The 15,377-nt window shown below is 37.8% G+C and overlaps 3 pseudogenes; 2 read left to right on the forward strand and 1 right to left on the reverse strand.

Annotated features, from left to right (window-relative positions):
• Positions 1-5,257: 5,257 nt before the first annotated feature.
• Positions 5,258-5,376, forward strand: LOC112472447 (annotated as a pseudogene).
• A 2,358-nt stretch (positions 5,377-7,734) lies between these two features.
• Positions 7,735-7,853, reverse strand: LOC112472424 (annotated as a pseudogene).
• A 5,790-nt stretch (positions 7,854-13,643) lies between these two features.
• LOC102881601 lies at positions 13,644-14,406 on the forward strand (annotated as a pseudogene).
• The last annotated feature ends 971 nt before the right edge of the window (positions 14,407-15,377 follow it).

Below are 15,377 nucleotides of genomic sequence, written 5' to 3' on the forward strand. Positions count from 1 at the left end.
TTTTACTTAACTTTGTGACTAATTTGAGGTGACATAAAATGGTTTTTAAAATGCTAGTGGAGTTTTAGACTTCATGGAAAGACTAAAGCAATGATTCTTCTTTTTTTCAATTGCAGTCGACATACAGGTGTGTAGCATAGTGGTTAGACATTTATTTAACTTACAAAGTAATCTCCCTGCTAAGTCTAGTACCCACCTGGCACCATGCATAGTTACTATAATACTATTGACTATATTCCTTATAAAGCAATGATTCTTAAACTTAAGTAAGCATCAGAATTGCTTTGGAAATGAAGCACATGCACACACACACAAACGTACACACACATAACTATACAATTTTCTGGCACCATCTGGATATATTTCTGAGAGTGGGACCCATTGTCTAGGTTAAGATTTTTTCTCAGTTCTGAATTCCTCAACTCAGAGATTTGGACAGGATTCTATGAAATGACTGCTTAGAGGCACTGTTATTAGTGGGAATGTGTCATATCCCATGGCATGTTGGGGTGCATAAAAAGTGGAGAAATCATGCATCAAAAGTAACCATCCTTGTGCTCTTACTCAAGATACTAAAATAAAGCAGAACTGATTTTCTTAAGCACATTGTGGCTGATAATCACAATGCCCACCTCAAAACTATCCCTTCATCTTCATTGTTAACAGAGAACTCTGATGTATTCAGGAGGCAACATAGCCAGCTCAAAATGCTGGTCTCCTTTGTCAGTTACTAGATTTCCTAACTTTTCTTGTAGCTACAGGCGGCCATGTAATACAGTTTAGCTCCTAGGAAATATTGTCCTTCATAAAAGGAAGACAGATGCTTTGTACACTGTATGAGAAATGATACTTGAGATTTCTCAGCCATCCTGCAACAAGAGATGCCAACCTAGAGCTATGAGGAAAAAAATCAAGAACTACCTGCTCTGCACTTCTTTCTAAGTGAGATAATGAATGTCTGTATGATTGCATTCAAAGTAAGTTGGACACTCTATAACTTGCAGCCAGACGCTTCCTAATTTATAATGCAATCACTATCAGTCTTTCAGTCTTTGGTTTGGAAAGTTACTTAGATTAAGCATCAGAATAGCACAGTGGTTAAAAGCTTCAAATCTAGGTTGTACTGCAAGGGTATGAAGATGGTGCTATCTCTTATTAACTTTCAATCTTTAGCAATGTGATTCAACTCTTTGTGTTTTGTTCCCTTACCTGTAAAATGTGGACAATAATAGTCTCTACTCACAGACTTGTTATGAGGAATTAATGAATTAATACATATGAAGTATTTTAAAAATTATCTACATATAGTAAGTGCTCAATAAATGTTAGCTATTGGTACTACACAAATGATGCTATCATTGTTAAAAACTGCTATGGAATTTTTCATCCAAAATCGATCTCATGATTACACAAAGAAATCAGACTCTACTTGTTGCTGTATCTTTTTTTTTTTTTTTTTAATTAATAGACTTTATTTTTTAAGGCAACTTTAGGTATACAGAAAAATTGAGCAGAAAATATAGAGAGTTTCCATATACCTTTGGTCCCTACACATGCGTAGCTTCCCCCATCAGAGCAGTACATTTGTTAGAACTGATGAATTTAGGCTGGCACATCCTTATCACCCAAAGTCCTCAGTTTATATCAGGATTCACTCAGTGTTGTACATTCTATAGGTACTGATATTATGATCTCTTAGTGAACTGAGGAAATTTGTTAGTTAGAATTAAAAATATTCCAAGGACGAGGGTCTTAAAATACAAAGATATAGGAATTCAGGGCAAAATAAAAATTTTCTGTGTCCACTGTGGTTCTATTCTAGAAATTTTGAGCACAAAGATTTTTTTTAAAAAAAGGTCTTAAAAATTCAAGGAAAGAAATGGACATGGAAGATAATAACTAGTATCTACAGAGTGTTATGAGCAATAATAGAGGAACGGTATTTGTTTCATTCTGGGAATTCACAGAGATTTCCTGAAAGCGATAATGCTTTAGAGGAGTATTAAAGATGAGTCAGATATAATTAATCTCTGAAGAAGGGTGGGATGAATTTTCCATATTGAAGGAATAACAACTTCTGCAGAAGCATGGAGCTGGAACCAGTATGGCACAATTGGGGAATCAAAAAGATATTGCAAGAGCAGAAAGGAAAAGGGAGAGTTATGGGGAAATAACATTGGAGAGAAAAGTCAAAGGTTACCCAGGGTCAGTGGGGAGAATCATGGTAAAATTAGCTTACTCGAGTTTTCCAAATGATTCTGGGGCCATGTTAGGGCAAAGTCACGATGGACTCAAGCTAGTTTGGTCTAGACAGGGAAAATTACCATAACATGCTTCCTGCTCAAGGATTCAGGAAATTGGTTTAGGGAAATGGCATATTCTTAAAACACTAAGGAAAATAAATCAAAAGACCTAAGCCAAAAAGACTGAAGCCAGTTATTTAAGGAAATCCCTGAGCTCTATCTCTCAGGGATATAGTTGATTCACACCCCTACAGGGTATTTACCTTTCATTTGTCTTTCTTTCATTGAAGTTATAATGAGGTAGGTGTGAAAGTACAAGATTGTGTCCCTTCAGCTCAATGGTGAACATTCGTCATGGATAGGGTCTGACAGCTTGCTCATAGACAGTAGGTTGAGAAAACTCCCCAGACTCAGATCGTTATGAAGGATTTTCCAGGTGCCAGGTAGTTGCTGCTTCTGTTGCTTGTTTCAAGCCCATAGAAAAGCGCAAATTATCCCCAAAGCCACTGGGCGAATGCCATCTTGCCTGCAGGAGTAGCCTAATCCTGGAGAAGCATCACTTAAAAGATATCAAATTCCTTGTACTTGCCCACACATGACAGCTTGTGAGGACTCCTGAGGAAATAGAGGTTATTGAAGAAAATATCAGCAGTTGGCATGCAGGTCTGTCCCACTTCCTATGCTTTTTCCTACCAAGCAGATGGTGCTATGGCACTTGTTAGGAGCCTGGGCCTAATTCAAGAGCATCTCTTTGCTCTCACTGAAGCTACTGAATTTGAGGAAACCTGGGGAGAATTAATATACCTCAATATTCCTCTAACATCTTTTCCCCGTGTGATACATCCATTCTCACCTACTGTTTTTATATTGTACTCCTTTCATCCCTCTGTCTCATATTGAAAGCCTGCTGTGCTGGAACACCGCCTCTATCATTCTTAACAGGCTGCACACACTGTCAGAGTTTGGCAAATGGCAATGCCCTTCTAGTGGAAATCTTTTCCCAGGGTCTCCTCCTCAAATGCTTAGGCCAGCAGGGGTTAACTGAAGCTCTGTCAGTGAGCCCATATCTGGGAAGCTGACTTGCTCCTACTTGTCTGGCTTGCAACTTCGGCAACCTGTTTCAACAATTTTTGAGTTGGGCAAGGTTGCTATGGGATAACTAAGTGCCATTGCTAGTGAGAAAGTCAAAGCAAGAGTAGCAATTAGATACTTAAATTGAAAGGTGTCCTTTAATAATAATTCACCACAATTCCTAGTCATATTTATGCTATGCTTTTCCTCCAAACTCACAGATCCTGACCTGGAAGTAATTTTCCCCCTCAATTTAAGTGTCTGGAAGGAAGCTGGATGGAAGGCAGGACTCCATTCCTGGGTAGAGCTGTTGGATTCTTCAAGTAATGGCCATATCCCCAAAGGAAACTTAATAATCTAATTCAAAGATTGTCATTAGGTAAAAACCCAGTTTAGCACCTTTATTTGTGGGTCACGAATTCTTCATACCTTGTTGGTCTAGATTTACAGATAGAGGATTGATAAATAGATTAGATAGATAGATGATAGATTGATCGATTGACCGATCAATCGAAGAAATAGTTACTTTTATTGTCAACTTGGCTAGGCCACAGTGCCAAGATATTTGGTCGAATATTATTCTGGATGTTTCTGTGAAGTTTTTTTTTTTTTTTTATGAGAATAAATTTCAGTTGGTAGACTGAGTAAATCAGATTATATATGATAATATCTATGGGTGGGCCTCATCCAATCAGTTGAAAGCCTTAATAGAATAAAGGCTGACCTCTCCTAAACAAGAAAGAATTCTTCTAGCAGACTGCCTTTGAACTCAAACTGCTAGTCTTCCCCAAGTGTTCAGTCTGCTGGCCTACCCCATCAGATTATCTAAGCCTCCATAGTCACTTGAGCCAATTTCTTAAAATAAATCTTTCTTTCACTCTCTCTTTAGAGAACTCTAAGATAGATAGATAGATAGATAGATAGATAGATAGATAGATAGATAGATAGATCATAATTGATATGCCTTTATACATATTACCCCAACAAGACTGCCCCAGATAGATAGAAAACTGAATACAGGGATGTTAGTGATGAGTTATTTTTTGAGCACAGACTTTAGAAAAGCCCTTCTTCCTCTTCAGCAGATGAAGCTATGGTTACAACAGTCCTAGGGATTTGTTTGATGTTTTCTGGCCAGTTCTTATGAGAACACACTGAGTATCTTAGACAAGCATTTCCAATCCAGCACTGTAGGATGGTCCCTGACTGAGATACATGAAATGCCCCTCTCTCTTTAAAAGAAATTATTTCCCTGCTTTTCTAGGACACAATAGCCCCACTTTAACCACTTGCCTTTTTCGGCCTCCACATATCTGTTTGAATAATTATTATTCATCTGCTGGGCCTTTCGCAGAATTCCAGCTGTAAATAGCACTCATCATCACCCCTATCACCACAGTTGGTAATGAAGAGAAATGTGTTGGGTAATGAGGAACGCGACCACCATTATAGTAATGAAGAAAAATGGACAGAAATGCTGCAGGAATGGCAACTCCACTATTTCCTAGTGTAATTGGCATGAGATAATTGCTTTTTTATCCTCCCTGCTTTGCAAACTACTTCCAAATTCTTTATATTCTTCACAAAATAGAAAATTAAAGTAGTGTAATATATTAAAAAGGCAAAAGAGCTCAGCCTTGTGGTTTCAGTCTTAAAAGAAGGAAATAAGAATATTTACAGGATTGATAAAAAGTAATAGTGGGGCATGGGGAATCATTCCTTTCTGTTGTTATTTTTGTCTAAGCCTTTTTCCAACTATATACAAAGACAGACTCCACCAGGAATAACTCTGAATATGCTCTAAACATATATGCCACAGCCACTACTGCCGCTGAAATGGCACCCACTCCTAAGGAGTAGAATGACACACGAGGCAAGCCTACTTTCATTCTTTCTACTGGTAAACCCAAGCCTAAGAGTGGCACAGAAATTAGGTTTTATCAGTCGACGACCATGCCACCCTGAACAAACCCGATCTCATCTGATCTTAGAAGCTAAGCAGGGTCAGGACTGGTTAGTACTTGGATGGGAGACCACCTAGGAAGACCAGGTGCTGTAGCTGTAAAAATGAAAAAAATAAGGAATTGTAAGCTGACAAGATCCTTGCAATCTGTGAGATCAACCAAGGGTTGCCTCGCCATAAAAATAGAAATTAGATTTGTATATAGAATATCTCATGTACCCAAATAAGCTTTGTTACAGAAATATTTACACAGCATATCATTTTTCAAGTCTGCTCTTTTTCAACACTATGCTCTATTTGGGGTTACTCTGAGTGTACTCCCTAGAAAGATCTTTAAACTCAGAATTTCATAAAACTATCAGAGGAATTAAGAACAGTGACCAAACCTAATGGAAAAAATCATGTGTAAATGGTAAAATTAATTACCTTTTATTCTTTTAGAAACATGTTCACAAATTCTTTGATATTTCTTTTCCTCCCTTTCCCTTGAGTGTGGGCTTGATTTAATGACTTTTTTTCTAGTGAATAGACTGCTATGGAAGTGATGGTCTGTCACTCCCAGGTTAGGTTAGGTTATTGAAAGAATACAGCAAAGGTGGAAACAACCCAAATATCTATCAACAGATCAATGGATAAACAAAATGTGTATATACATTTAATGCAATATTATTCAGCTATAAAAAGGAATGAAATTCTGATACATGCTATAACATGAATAGATCTTAAAAACATTGTGCTAAGTGAAATAAGTTAGACTCAAGAGACAAATATTATGTGGTTCTATTTATATGAGGTACCTAGGATAGTCAAATTCATAGAGACAGGAAGTAGAATAGAGCTTACTGGAGGTTGGGAGTAGGTAGATGAGAGTTATTTTTAGTGGGTACAGAGCTTCTGTTTGGGATGATGAAAAGATCTGGAAATGGATAGTGGCAATGATTTCACAACAATGTGAATGTACTTAATGCCCCCGAATTGTACTCTTAAAATTTGTTAAAACGATAAATTATTGCAAATATATTTTACTGCAATAAAAAATTTCCCATTCCCAAAAAGAAATCACAGCTTCTATGTCGAGTGTTGTCTTTCTCTCAGTCTTTTGGACCAGTCACTCTGGGAGAAGCCAGCTATCATGTATTAAGGCCAGCAGGCAGCTCTATGGAGATGCTCATATGATAAAGAACTGAGACTTCTGGGCAACACTAGTGAGGAACTGATGATTCCAAGGAGTGAGTGAGACTTCTAGGAAGCAGATCCTCCAGGCCTATCCAAGTCTTTAGATGATGCAGCCCTGGCTGATATCTTGACTGTAATCTCATGAGAAACCCTGAGCCAGAATCACACAGCTATGCCACTCTGAGATTTCTTACTTTCAGAAATGGTGAGATAATATGTTTGTTGTTTTAAGCCACTAAATCTTGAGGCATTTTGTTAAATAGCAACAGATTTTGAATGCAATATAACTATATAAACACAAATTCACAATAATATTAAATTATGTATATTCACAATAATATTAGATAATAATGATTATCTTAAAAACACTTCTACTTCTTTCTACAAAGTAATTAGGGAATGCTTGCTACTTGAGGTTAAGAAAAATATCTTTATTCTATTTGTATCTTTTTTTTGCACTTATTTGGTTCTCTAAAATATGACCATCTCCTCTCAGGTTCCATATGGCATCCTTTCCCACATTTGTCTGTGTGGGAATGGGTATTTTTATATCAACTGAAGAATGCTCTTTTTTTCTGTCTGCAGTAATTCAAAATTCATAATTCAAGTTCAGAATCTGCATTTCAACTCTATATCTAGAACTCCAGATAATACTTATGGGAACTCCACAAACTAACCCTACCATCTATTTTTTTCTTCTCTCTCTCACTCTTTCTAAACCCTGTCTATCTTTATTACAATGATGACAAAAGCCATTTGTATAGAGCTCTGAAGTTTGTAATTACCATAACTATCACCAGAAAAATTCTGTACCACTCACCAGTAGACTAGGAGGGGGCTGTCTATAAGCAGCATATAGAAGATGAGGCCTGGGGACCGTCTGACCTCAAAATAGTGTTACCTATATGACCTTTTGAGGACTCAGACAACTATCAAGGAAGGGCTCAAGCAATAGCAAAAAGCCAAGTTGAGGTGGCAAGTCATGAGGCAAATGGGAGAAGACTACAAGAAGACTTTAACAGAGAACCGTTATAAAATAAGGATGACAAAAATGGAGTAAGAAACAACATTCTATGCTATGAAGTCAGGAATTGGAGCCATTAATCCATAAATAATGACTATGTTGCAGGACATTACTTTTGTTGAGTTTGGATTAGATTCTTTTCTCTTTTTTTTTTTTTAATTTTATTTTTTTAGACGAGGCAGCCCTTGGTTGACCTCACAGATTGCAAGGATCTTGTCACCTTACAATCCCTTATTTATTTATTTTTTTATTTTTTATGCCTACAGCACCTGGTCTTCCTAGGTAGTCTCCCATCCAAGTACTAACCAGATCTGACTCTACTTAGCTTCTGAGATTAGACGGGATCAGGCTTATTCAGGGTAGCATGACCCTAGACTGGGTTAGATTCTTAAAGGAGCCAAATTAAGCTAGAAATCAGAAAGGATTCATATCACAGGACTTCTATGTTGCATTATTAAGTATTTCATTCTTCTTCTCTTGTAAATACCACATGTACATAAACCATTATCTATTGGCATCATATGTTCCTTTGAATATTTGTAGAATAGCATAAAGTAGGAGGCAGAAGGGCCCAAGGCCTTCCTTAGCTCTTAGTATGAAGAGATGACCAGGTAACTTTATATAAAGCCTTTAGTGCCTCTGGGCCTCTGTGTGTCATCTGTAAAATGGTATCATTCTATCCAAGACATTTGAACTTGGTTAAGTGATTCACTGAATTTCCTGCTAACTCTAAAATCTGCAATTCTATAGGTTATGTATTCCTAGAGAACCATGCTAGCATGGCTACCTGAAGAGTTTAAACAGTTTCTCTATCTCCACATTACATGTCCTCCAACTCAGAGCAGAAGCATAGTCTTGTATTCTAAAAACTCAAGAAATATGAATGGTTTAAGAGTAAACAGTAGGATTGTGAGCACCTATAGTCAGAGTATTATTTCCAGAGAAGTTATTACCTTAGCAGGAAGATGGCACTCCATAAGGTGAAAACCTGGTAGAATGTCTCATTCAAACAGGACAGCAATCCTGGAAACTCTACCTAGGGCAATAAGGGCATTTACGTGAAACTTGGTCTGGGATATAAACAAAGATGATGTGGTGCTAAGATGAAAGAATTCCAGATGTCGACTTCACTGTTTTGACCAACTCTGATGGCCAATGAGTTTAGCTTGGTGCTCAAAACATGTTGTGGGGAAGGGAAACAGAAAGTAATTACTTCTTCTTTTTCTTAAGAGATTTTTTTTTAATTTTTCATCAAATAGAAGAATCTTGGTATGTGAATTGTGAATCCATTGACTCTGCTGGAAGATTTGGAAGCCCAATCTGATCTGAAAGTGCTCAAGTCAGTGGTCTGGGGGTAGACAGCTTCCCCAAGAAGGAATGAAACATCTGCTAGAAACTCCCCACCTCCATCCCCACTTTAGTGCTTTAGAGGAAATGAAAAGCTGTTTTGCTTGACAAAAAGACTGGGAATCCCTGCTGCAATGTATTTCTGTTTCTTCGAGGCCTCCATGGAAAAGAAAGTTGGTCACAAGCAAAGATAGGTCAAACCTATTAAGAGAGCAGGTGAGGCATTTCCTTCCTGAAAACCTGAGAATAACAGAAAAAAAGAAACCTTCTGACAAAATGAAAGTATTTTTTTGTTTGTTCTATTTTGTTTGTTTCACATTTATTTACTGAACAATAGAAAGAAATAGTTTAATTGGGGTATGAAAATAGCTAATTATTAGAAGAAAAGAGAGAAAGATTTCAAAAATAGAGCCTCCTCTAGTTCATGCATTGTGTAAATTTGCTGCTCCTTCCCTCAGCTTTTCCCACCTTCCTGCATTCAGCAATTCTATTTCTATCTCTTCAGCTCCCAGAGAATCATCAAGAAGTTGAGTTCCAGTACCACTGGCCTAAAAGACATTTTATTCTTCTCTCCAACCCCCAAGTGGACCATCTTACCAAAATTTGTTCCATCATTAAGTGAGAGGAGATGAGTTGAGCAAGCCTTTCTTCAAACTACAACCACTTATTTTTATTTTTAATTAATCTGATTAAATGCCATCTGCTTTATTTCCAGAGAAGTTCTTTTTTGTAGGAAGGGTTGAAAACCTGGCTGAATGTCTAAGAGGATTAATTAGATAATAACCAAAAAGCTCTTCAGAGGGCCTTGCAAAATACAACTAAAGGTTGTGCAGTGATTTCCTAAATTCAAGATTTCAGGTTTATCTTTGATGTTCCTTGGGCACTAGCAGTGTTTGGTTATATACAGGAAGGAGACATATTAAACAATTTTTTTTCAGCTGACCTTTTACAGAGACAAGAAGTAATTTAGTTTGAATTCCCCATTTCAGTATGGGACAATAACAGCTGAGCAGGGATTTTGCCCAACACTTTGTGAGGTTTTCAACTGCCTTTGTCTGACTGGCATTTTATATTAAATCAACAGAATGTTGTTATTGAGACACTGGACTGAGGCAACTTTAGGAAAATTCTAAACCAAGAACCTTCTTCTGGATCATTAGTGTCCATGACTGTAAATTCTGATGTATTTGAAAGATTCATTCCAGCCCAGGAGCTATTACAGTAGAATGATCTAGAATCAGACTATCTGGATTTGAAGATTAACTCTACCATTTGCTTACAAATGCTGTGATTTTGAGAGACAATAGATCACTGAGGTTGAGAATACATGCTTTGGAGACAGACTGCTTGTGTCAAAACCATGATGCTATCATTTACTCGCTGGATGATCTTAGGGAAGTTCTTTAAACCTCTGGGCCTCAGTTTTATCATCTGCGAAATGGGGATATTAATGGGATCTAATCTCCAAATGTAGAATGATTCAAGCAATGTCGAACACTTAGAAAGTGCTCAAAAGATTTTAGTTATAGTGATTGCTGTTATTCTTTTCAAATTGTCGGCCAATACCCAGCAAAAAATCAATGAAGAAATAAAGCCAACTAAGGAGAACTCTGAGGAAAATGCTTACTGAGAATCAGGCAAAACTTGCCCTTTGACACCCTCTTTCCATTTTTCTTTCCTGTTAGTGCTCAGGTTCCTCCTATAATGCTGCCCCCGAGCTCTAGATTTTTGTTTCTGCTCCCCTCCATATCATCTTTTATCAATCAACTTTACCCATACAAGTTCCATTCCTTCAGGACTTTGCTCTGAGCCAGGTGGAGATGATGATGATGATGATGATGATGATGATGGATGATGATGATGATGATATTAATAATAATATCTGGTTTAAGATATTAATGAATGCTGATAAATGAATGTTATGCTTTTGGGATATCACATTTTCATTTCACGAAATGAAAATTGCCTTATTACCAGGAAGAGTAACCAAACTGAGAACTTCAGGTAATGTGAGAGGTGGATAAATGATATTTTGGGGCAGGTAGAGCATTTAATTTTCCCCAAATCACAATAAGCTGCTATATGGATAACTCGTGGATCTTGTCAATTTCCCTCCTGAAAACCTGAGAATAACAGAAAAGAAACTTTCTGACAAAACACAAGTATTATTTTATTTTGTTTGTTTCACATTTCTTTACCAAACAATAGAAAGAAATAATTTAACTGAGGTATGAAATAGCTAATTATTGGAAGAAAAGAGGGAAAGATTTTAAAAAATGGAGCCTCTTCTAGTTCACGCATCATATAAATTTACTGCTTTTTTCCTCACAGATAGATTTTGAAGTCGAAGCAGGACACGGTGTGCCCTAAACACACCGTTATTAGGTTGACAGGCATGGCATCAAGTCCTCAGTGTTATCAGCTGCTGTTAACAAGTCATGACAAATCAGACTAACCAAATCTTTCAGTCACCTCTGATTTTCCTGAAGATACTGAGACACCTGCTGAAGATGTTCCAAGAAAAGGAAAGCCAAGGCTGCAGAATAGAACTAGCAAATGGAGAAAAATGGCAAAGTCCCAGTACCGACTTCTATCACTAATTATTATAGCCTCAGCATTGGCAGCATTCTGAATTAGAAAAAGGGGTCAAGGGTAAGAGGATCTGAATTCTAGTTCCATGTCATCTACTACTAAAGGATTGTGTCTTTAAGCAAGTCAAGCCACTTTGTAATGGGAGGGTCTTATTTACAAAATTAGGGGAGAGACTCTCCAGAGCACTATCCCTTTATCCTCCCCAGTCAGGAGTCCCAGTGGAGTCCTGGGGAATCCCTAAAGACCCCCAGACCATTTAAGTTTAAGCTTCTACAGACAGGCAATGAAAGGCAATGGAGTTTCCCATCAGAGAAAGCCATGAGGAAATTCAGATGCTGGGAAGATTAATGTGGGTGAGAAGAAAGTAATATGGAATAAGATAGAGAGTAGCAACATTGGATACAAGATCACCAGTTAGAATGCTTTTATAGTAAAAAAAAATATAGTTAAATAAGAAAGAGTAGACAAGTGACTCTCAGCTCTGGTTGCACTCTGAAGAGCTTTAAAAAAAAATACAGAGGCCTAGGTTCTATCCCAGAAAAGCTGCATGGAACTTTCTGGGTTTGAGTCTAAGCTTCAGTACAATGTAAAAAACTCCCAGTGCGATCCGAATGTTCAGCCGGTGGTAAAAACCACCAATGGCGGACAATGCTGGTTTTTAACAATGAAAAGGAAAAGTTGTATGCAAGAGACTTCTAAAGGTAATCTGAGAGTATTGCCAACTGATTAGACAGGAGATATAAAGGTCAGGAAAATCTCCAAGACAATTTAGATCTCAAGCAAGAGTGCCTAAGAGAAGGGAGAGGGGTCATGAGGCCAAGGTGGAAAGGAAATAATTTTGGAGGAAAGGTGAGTTTGAACTAAAGTGGATAGCCGGATAGCTGAATGATTTCATCTCTACAATATCCAAAGTAATCGGCAGCACCATATCTATGTTGACCAGAAAATTTAACCTTGAATTGACAATTCATTAGCTTTCATCAAAAGCCCAGCTGAACCAAAATATCAGTATAAAAAAGATGGACTAAGAGGGTGCCATATATTTTTTTTTTAGTGTTTTTTGTTGTGTTGGCTTAACTTTTTTGGAAGGTTATAAGTTCTTTGCATGTTTATGAGAGTTATTGACCTAATTCCCCCCCAAAACGTACCATTAGATACTTATACATAAGGTTTTGTACGGAGCCCAGATTAAGAATCTCTTTTTTAGATAGGGACTAAAGGGGGCACCAAGCCAAACAAAGGTTTTGTTGGTTATTATTACTATTAGTGTCTTTTTATTTTAAGATGGAGAACTATAGACAGAAGAGAAATATAAGTAGGGAAGAAAAGATAGAAAAGAGATGCATTAAACGAACAGCCTCTTTTATAATTATGAGGTGACTGCTGAGTCTCAAAAGAAAGCTATCTTTTCTAAATGCTTTGGATCATTTCATGTCTTCTTTCTGTTCTTTATTCTTCAATTAAAATGTTGATGTATTGTGTGCACCTGGTCTTAGCTTTGTCATTTAAACATTCTGGCAACCACAAGAAAACATGCCAGCTCATGATAGCTATCTGCCTTTTTAATAATCCCTAGCATCTTCTGCAAATAGAATTTCAGTATCTGGAACTTTTGATTTGGAAAATGAAACAGCTCTTGTTAGTTCTAATAGAAAAAGGCAGCTTGATTTCCAATGCTCTGTTTTAATTTGGGTTTTTACCAGCCAGTGATTTTATTGAAAGTGAAATCCATATTCCTGTTTAACTTTAGCATCTCAACTTTTAAATGGGGAAATCACAGCTTTACTAACAGAATTGAGAATGAGGTCTTGACACCTTTCTTAAAAGGAATTTGGATAAAACTTTTAGGTAAATTCTCACAAATGACTTATGCCATATGTCTAAACATACACGAACAGGTTTAGAAAACCTTGAATTTAATGAAACAGTTAGATATAAAGAAAATAAACTGATCTTTTTTTTTTTTTTTTGCCAGATTCTCATCAACATGGCCCATACTTGCTCCAAGGCAATGAAGGGTGTAGTGTGGTGTGGTGTGTGTGTGTGTGTGTGTGTGTGTATGCGTGTGTTTGGTGGAGTGGGGGTCAAGGTTATGACCAAGAAGGAATTTATGCACCCAAGCTCTCTTTATCTCCATGAAGTATTGCACTTTCTCCCAGCTACCCAGAGCAGGATCCATACGGTAGTGTTCTGGGTTCTTGTCCTAATTTCAAGGGAAACTTTCACAATGTCAGGAGCCCTTGATGCCCTGCAAATGAAGGATGAGGATGTTCTCAAATTCCTTGCAGCAGGAACCCACTTAGGCGGCACCAACCTTGACTTCAAAATGGAACGGTAAGTACATCTATAAAAGGAAAAGTGATGGTATCTACATTATAAATGTAGAGAGAACCTGAAAGAAACTCCTGGGGATAGCTTATGCCGTTGTTGCCATTAAAAGCCCAGCTGATGTCAGTGTCATATCATCCAGGAATAGTGGGCAGCAAGCTGTGTTGAAGTTTGCTGCTGCCATTGAAGCCACTCCCACTACTGGCCACTTCATTCCTGGAAACATCACTAATCAGATCCAGGCAGCCTTCCTAGAACTTAGACTTCCAGTGGCTACTGATCCCAGAGCTGAGCACTGGTCTCTAACAGAGGTGTTACACTGAGCTGCCTTCTATAGCTCTGTGTAATACAGACTCTCCTCTGCACTATGTGGACATTGCCATTCCGTGCAACAATAGGGAGCTCACTCGGTGGGTCTGAAGCCGTGGGTGCGGGGCTGGGAAGTTCTGCACACGTGTGCCGCTATCCCCCGTGAACACCTACAGGAGGTCACACCTGAACTCTACTTCTATGGAGTTCCTGAAGAGAATGAAAGGAAGTGCAGGCCGCCAATGAGAGACTATGACCAAGGAGCTAGTTCTGATGTTAGTGGTGAAAGGAAACTACTTTCCAAAGTTTCCCCTCTCCTAAAATTGCAGTGTTCACAACAAAGACTCCCATGAGTTCACTTCGTGTGAACAGGGGTAGAAATAGCTCAGGAAAAATACAAGAGCCTCCCGCTAATATTGTATATATAGTCTTTGATCATCTGGAATCTAGGTTCAACCTGTACTCCTGGCAGCCCCTTAGAACCCATCCTAGCCGGGCCTTTCCTAAGAAGGTGATGTAGAAAGGAGACAAAAGTGCGGGCCTTGGCATCCAAAAGACCTGAGTTTAAGCCCCAGCCACCCTATGTCTGTCTGAATAGACTCTGAAAAGTCGCTTCGCTTTCCTGAACCTCGTTTTCTTTGATTGTAAAATGCAGGTATCCAACTAATGGATTCAGTGCAATGAAAATGCAGGGTTTAGACAAGGTTTTCCATACACTTCAGTTCTTCTTTTCTGTTTTCTCCTCCTTTCTGTTCTTTTGAGTCAGAGCCAAGAATCCTGGTCAATTAGTGAGAATTCTGTTTGTCTTGTGCAAACTCAAGGCAGAGAGTACCCTTCTTTACAGGAGGCTGAAAATGCACAATAATTGGAAGATTAAGTTTTAGACCTTCTATTTATTTTCTTTTTCTCTTTTGCTATTTCCTACCTTTTACAATGCATGCACTAGTCCCTTGGCATTTGCACATTTGCTTTTTTATTTATATTGGTGTATGTGGATTGATTCAAGAAAAGAAATAGTAGCACAAAAGAGAAGATTTTTCTAAATGTAGAAGTCATTTCAGAAAGAGAGAATGTTTTTCATGCTTAGCTAACATTTGAATGTTTGCTTAAGTGCCAGGCACTACTATTCTATATATCTCACACATGTCAGTCCATTTCATCCTCACAACATCATGAAGTGAGTGCTTATATTAGTAGACAAGGAAACTGAGGCACAGAATGTTTAAGTAAATTATACAAGGTTACACAGCTAATATCTGTCAGTATTAAGATTTAAACCCAGGCACATCTAGTTTCAAAGTACTACATGTTCTCTACCCCTTTA

This window comes from Pteropus alecto, unplaced genomic scaffold (genome assembly GCF_000325575.1).
Source record: "Pteropus alecto unplaced genomic scaffold, ASM32557v1 scaffold76, whole genome shotgun sequence".
NCBI classification, from domain to species: domain Eukaryota; kingdom Metazoa; phylum Chordata; class Mammalia; order Chiroptera; family Pteropodidae; genus Pteropus; species Pteropus alecto.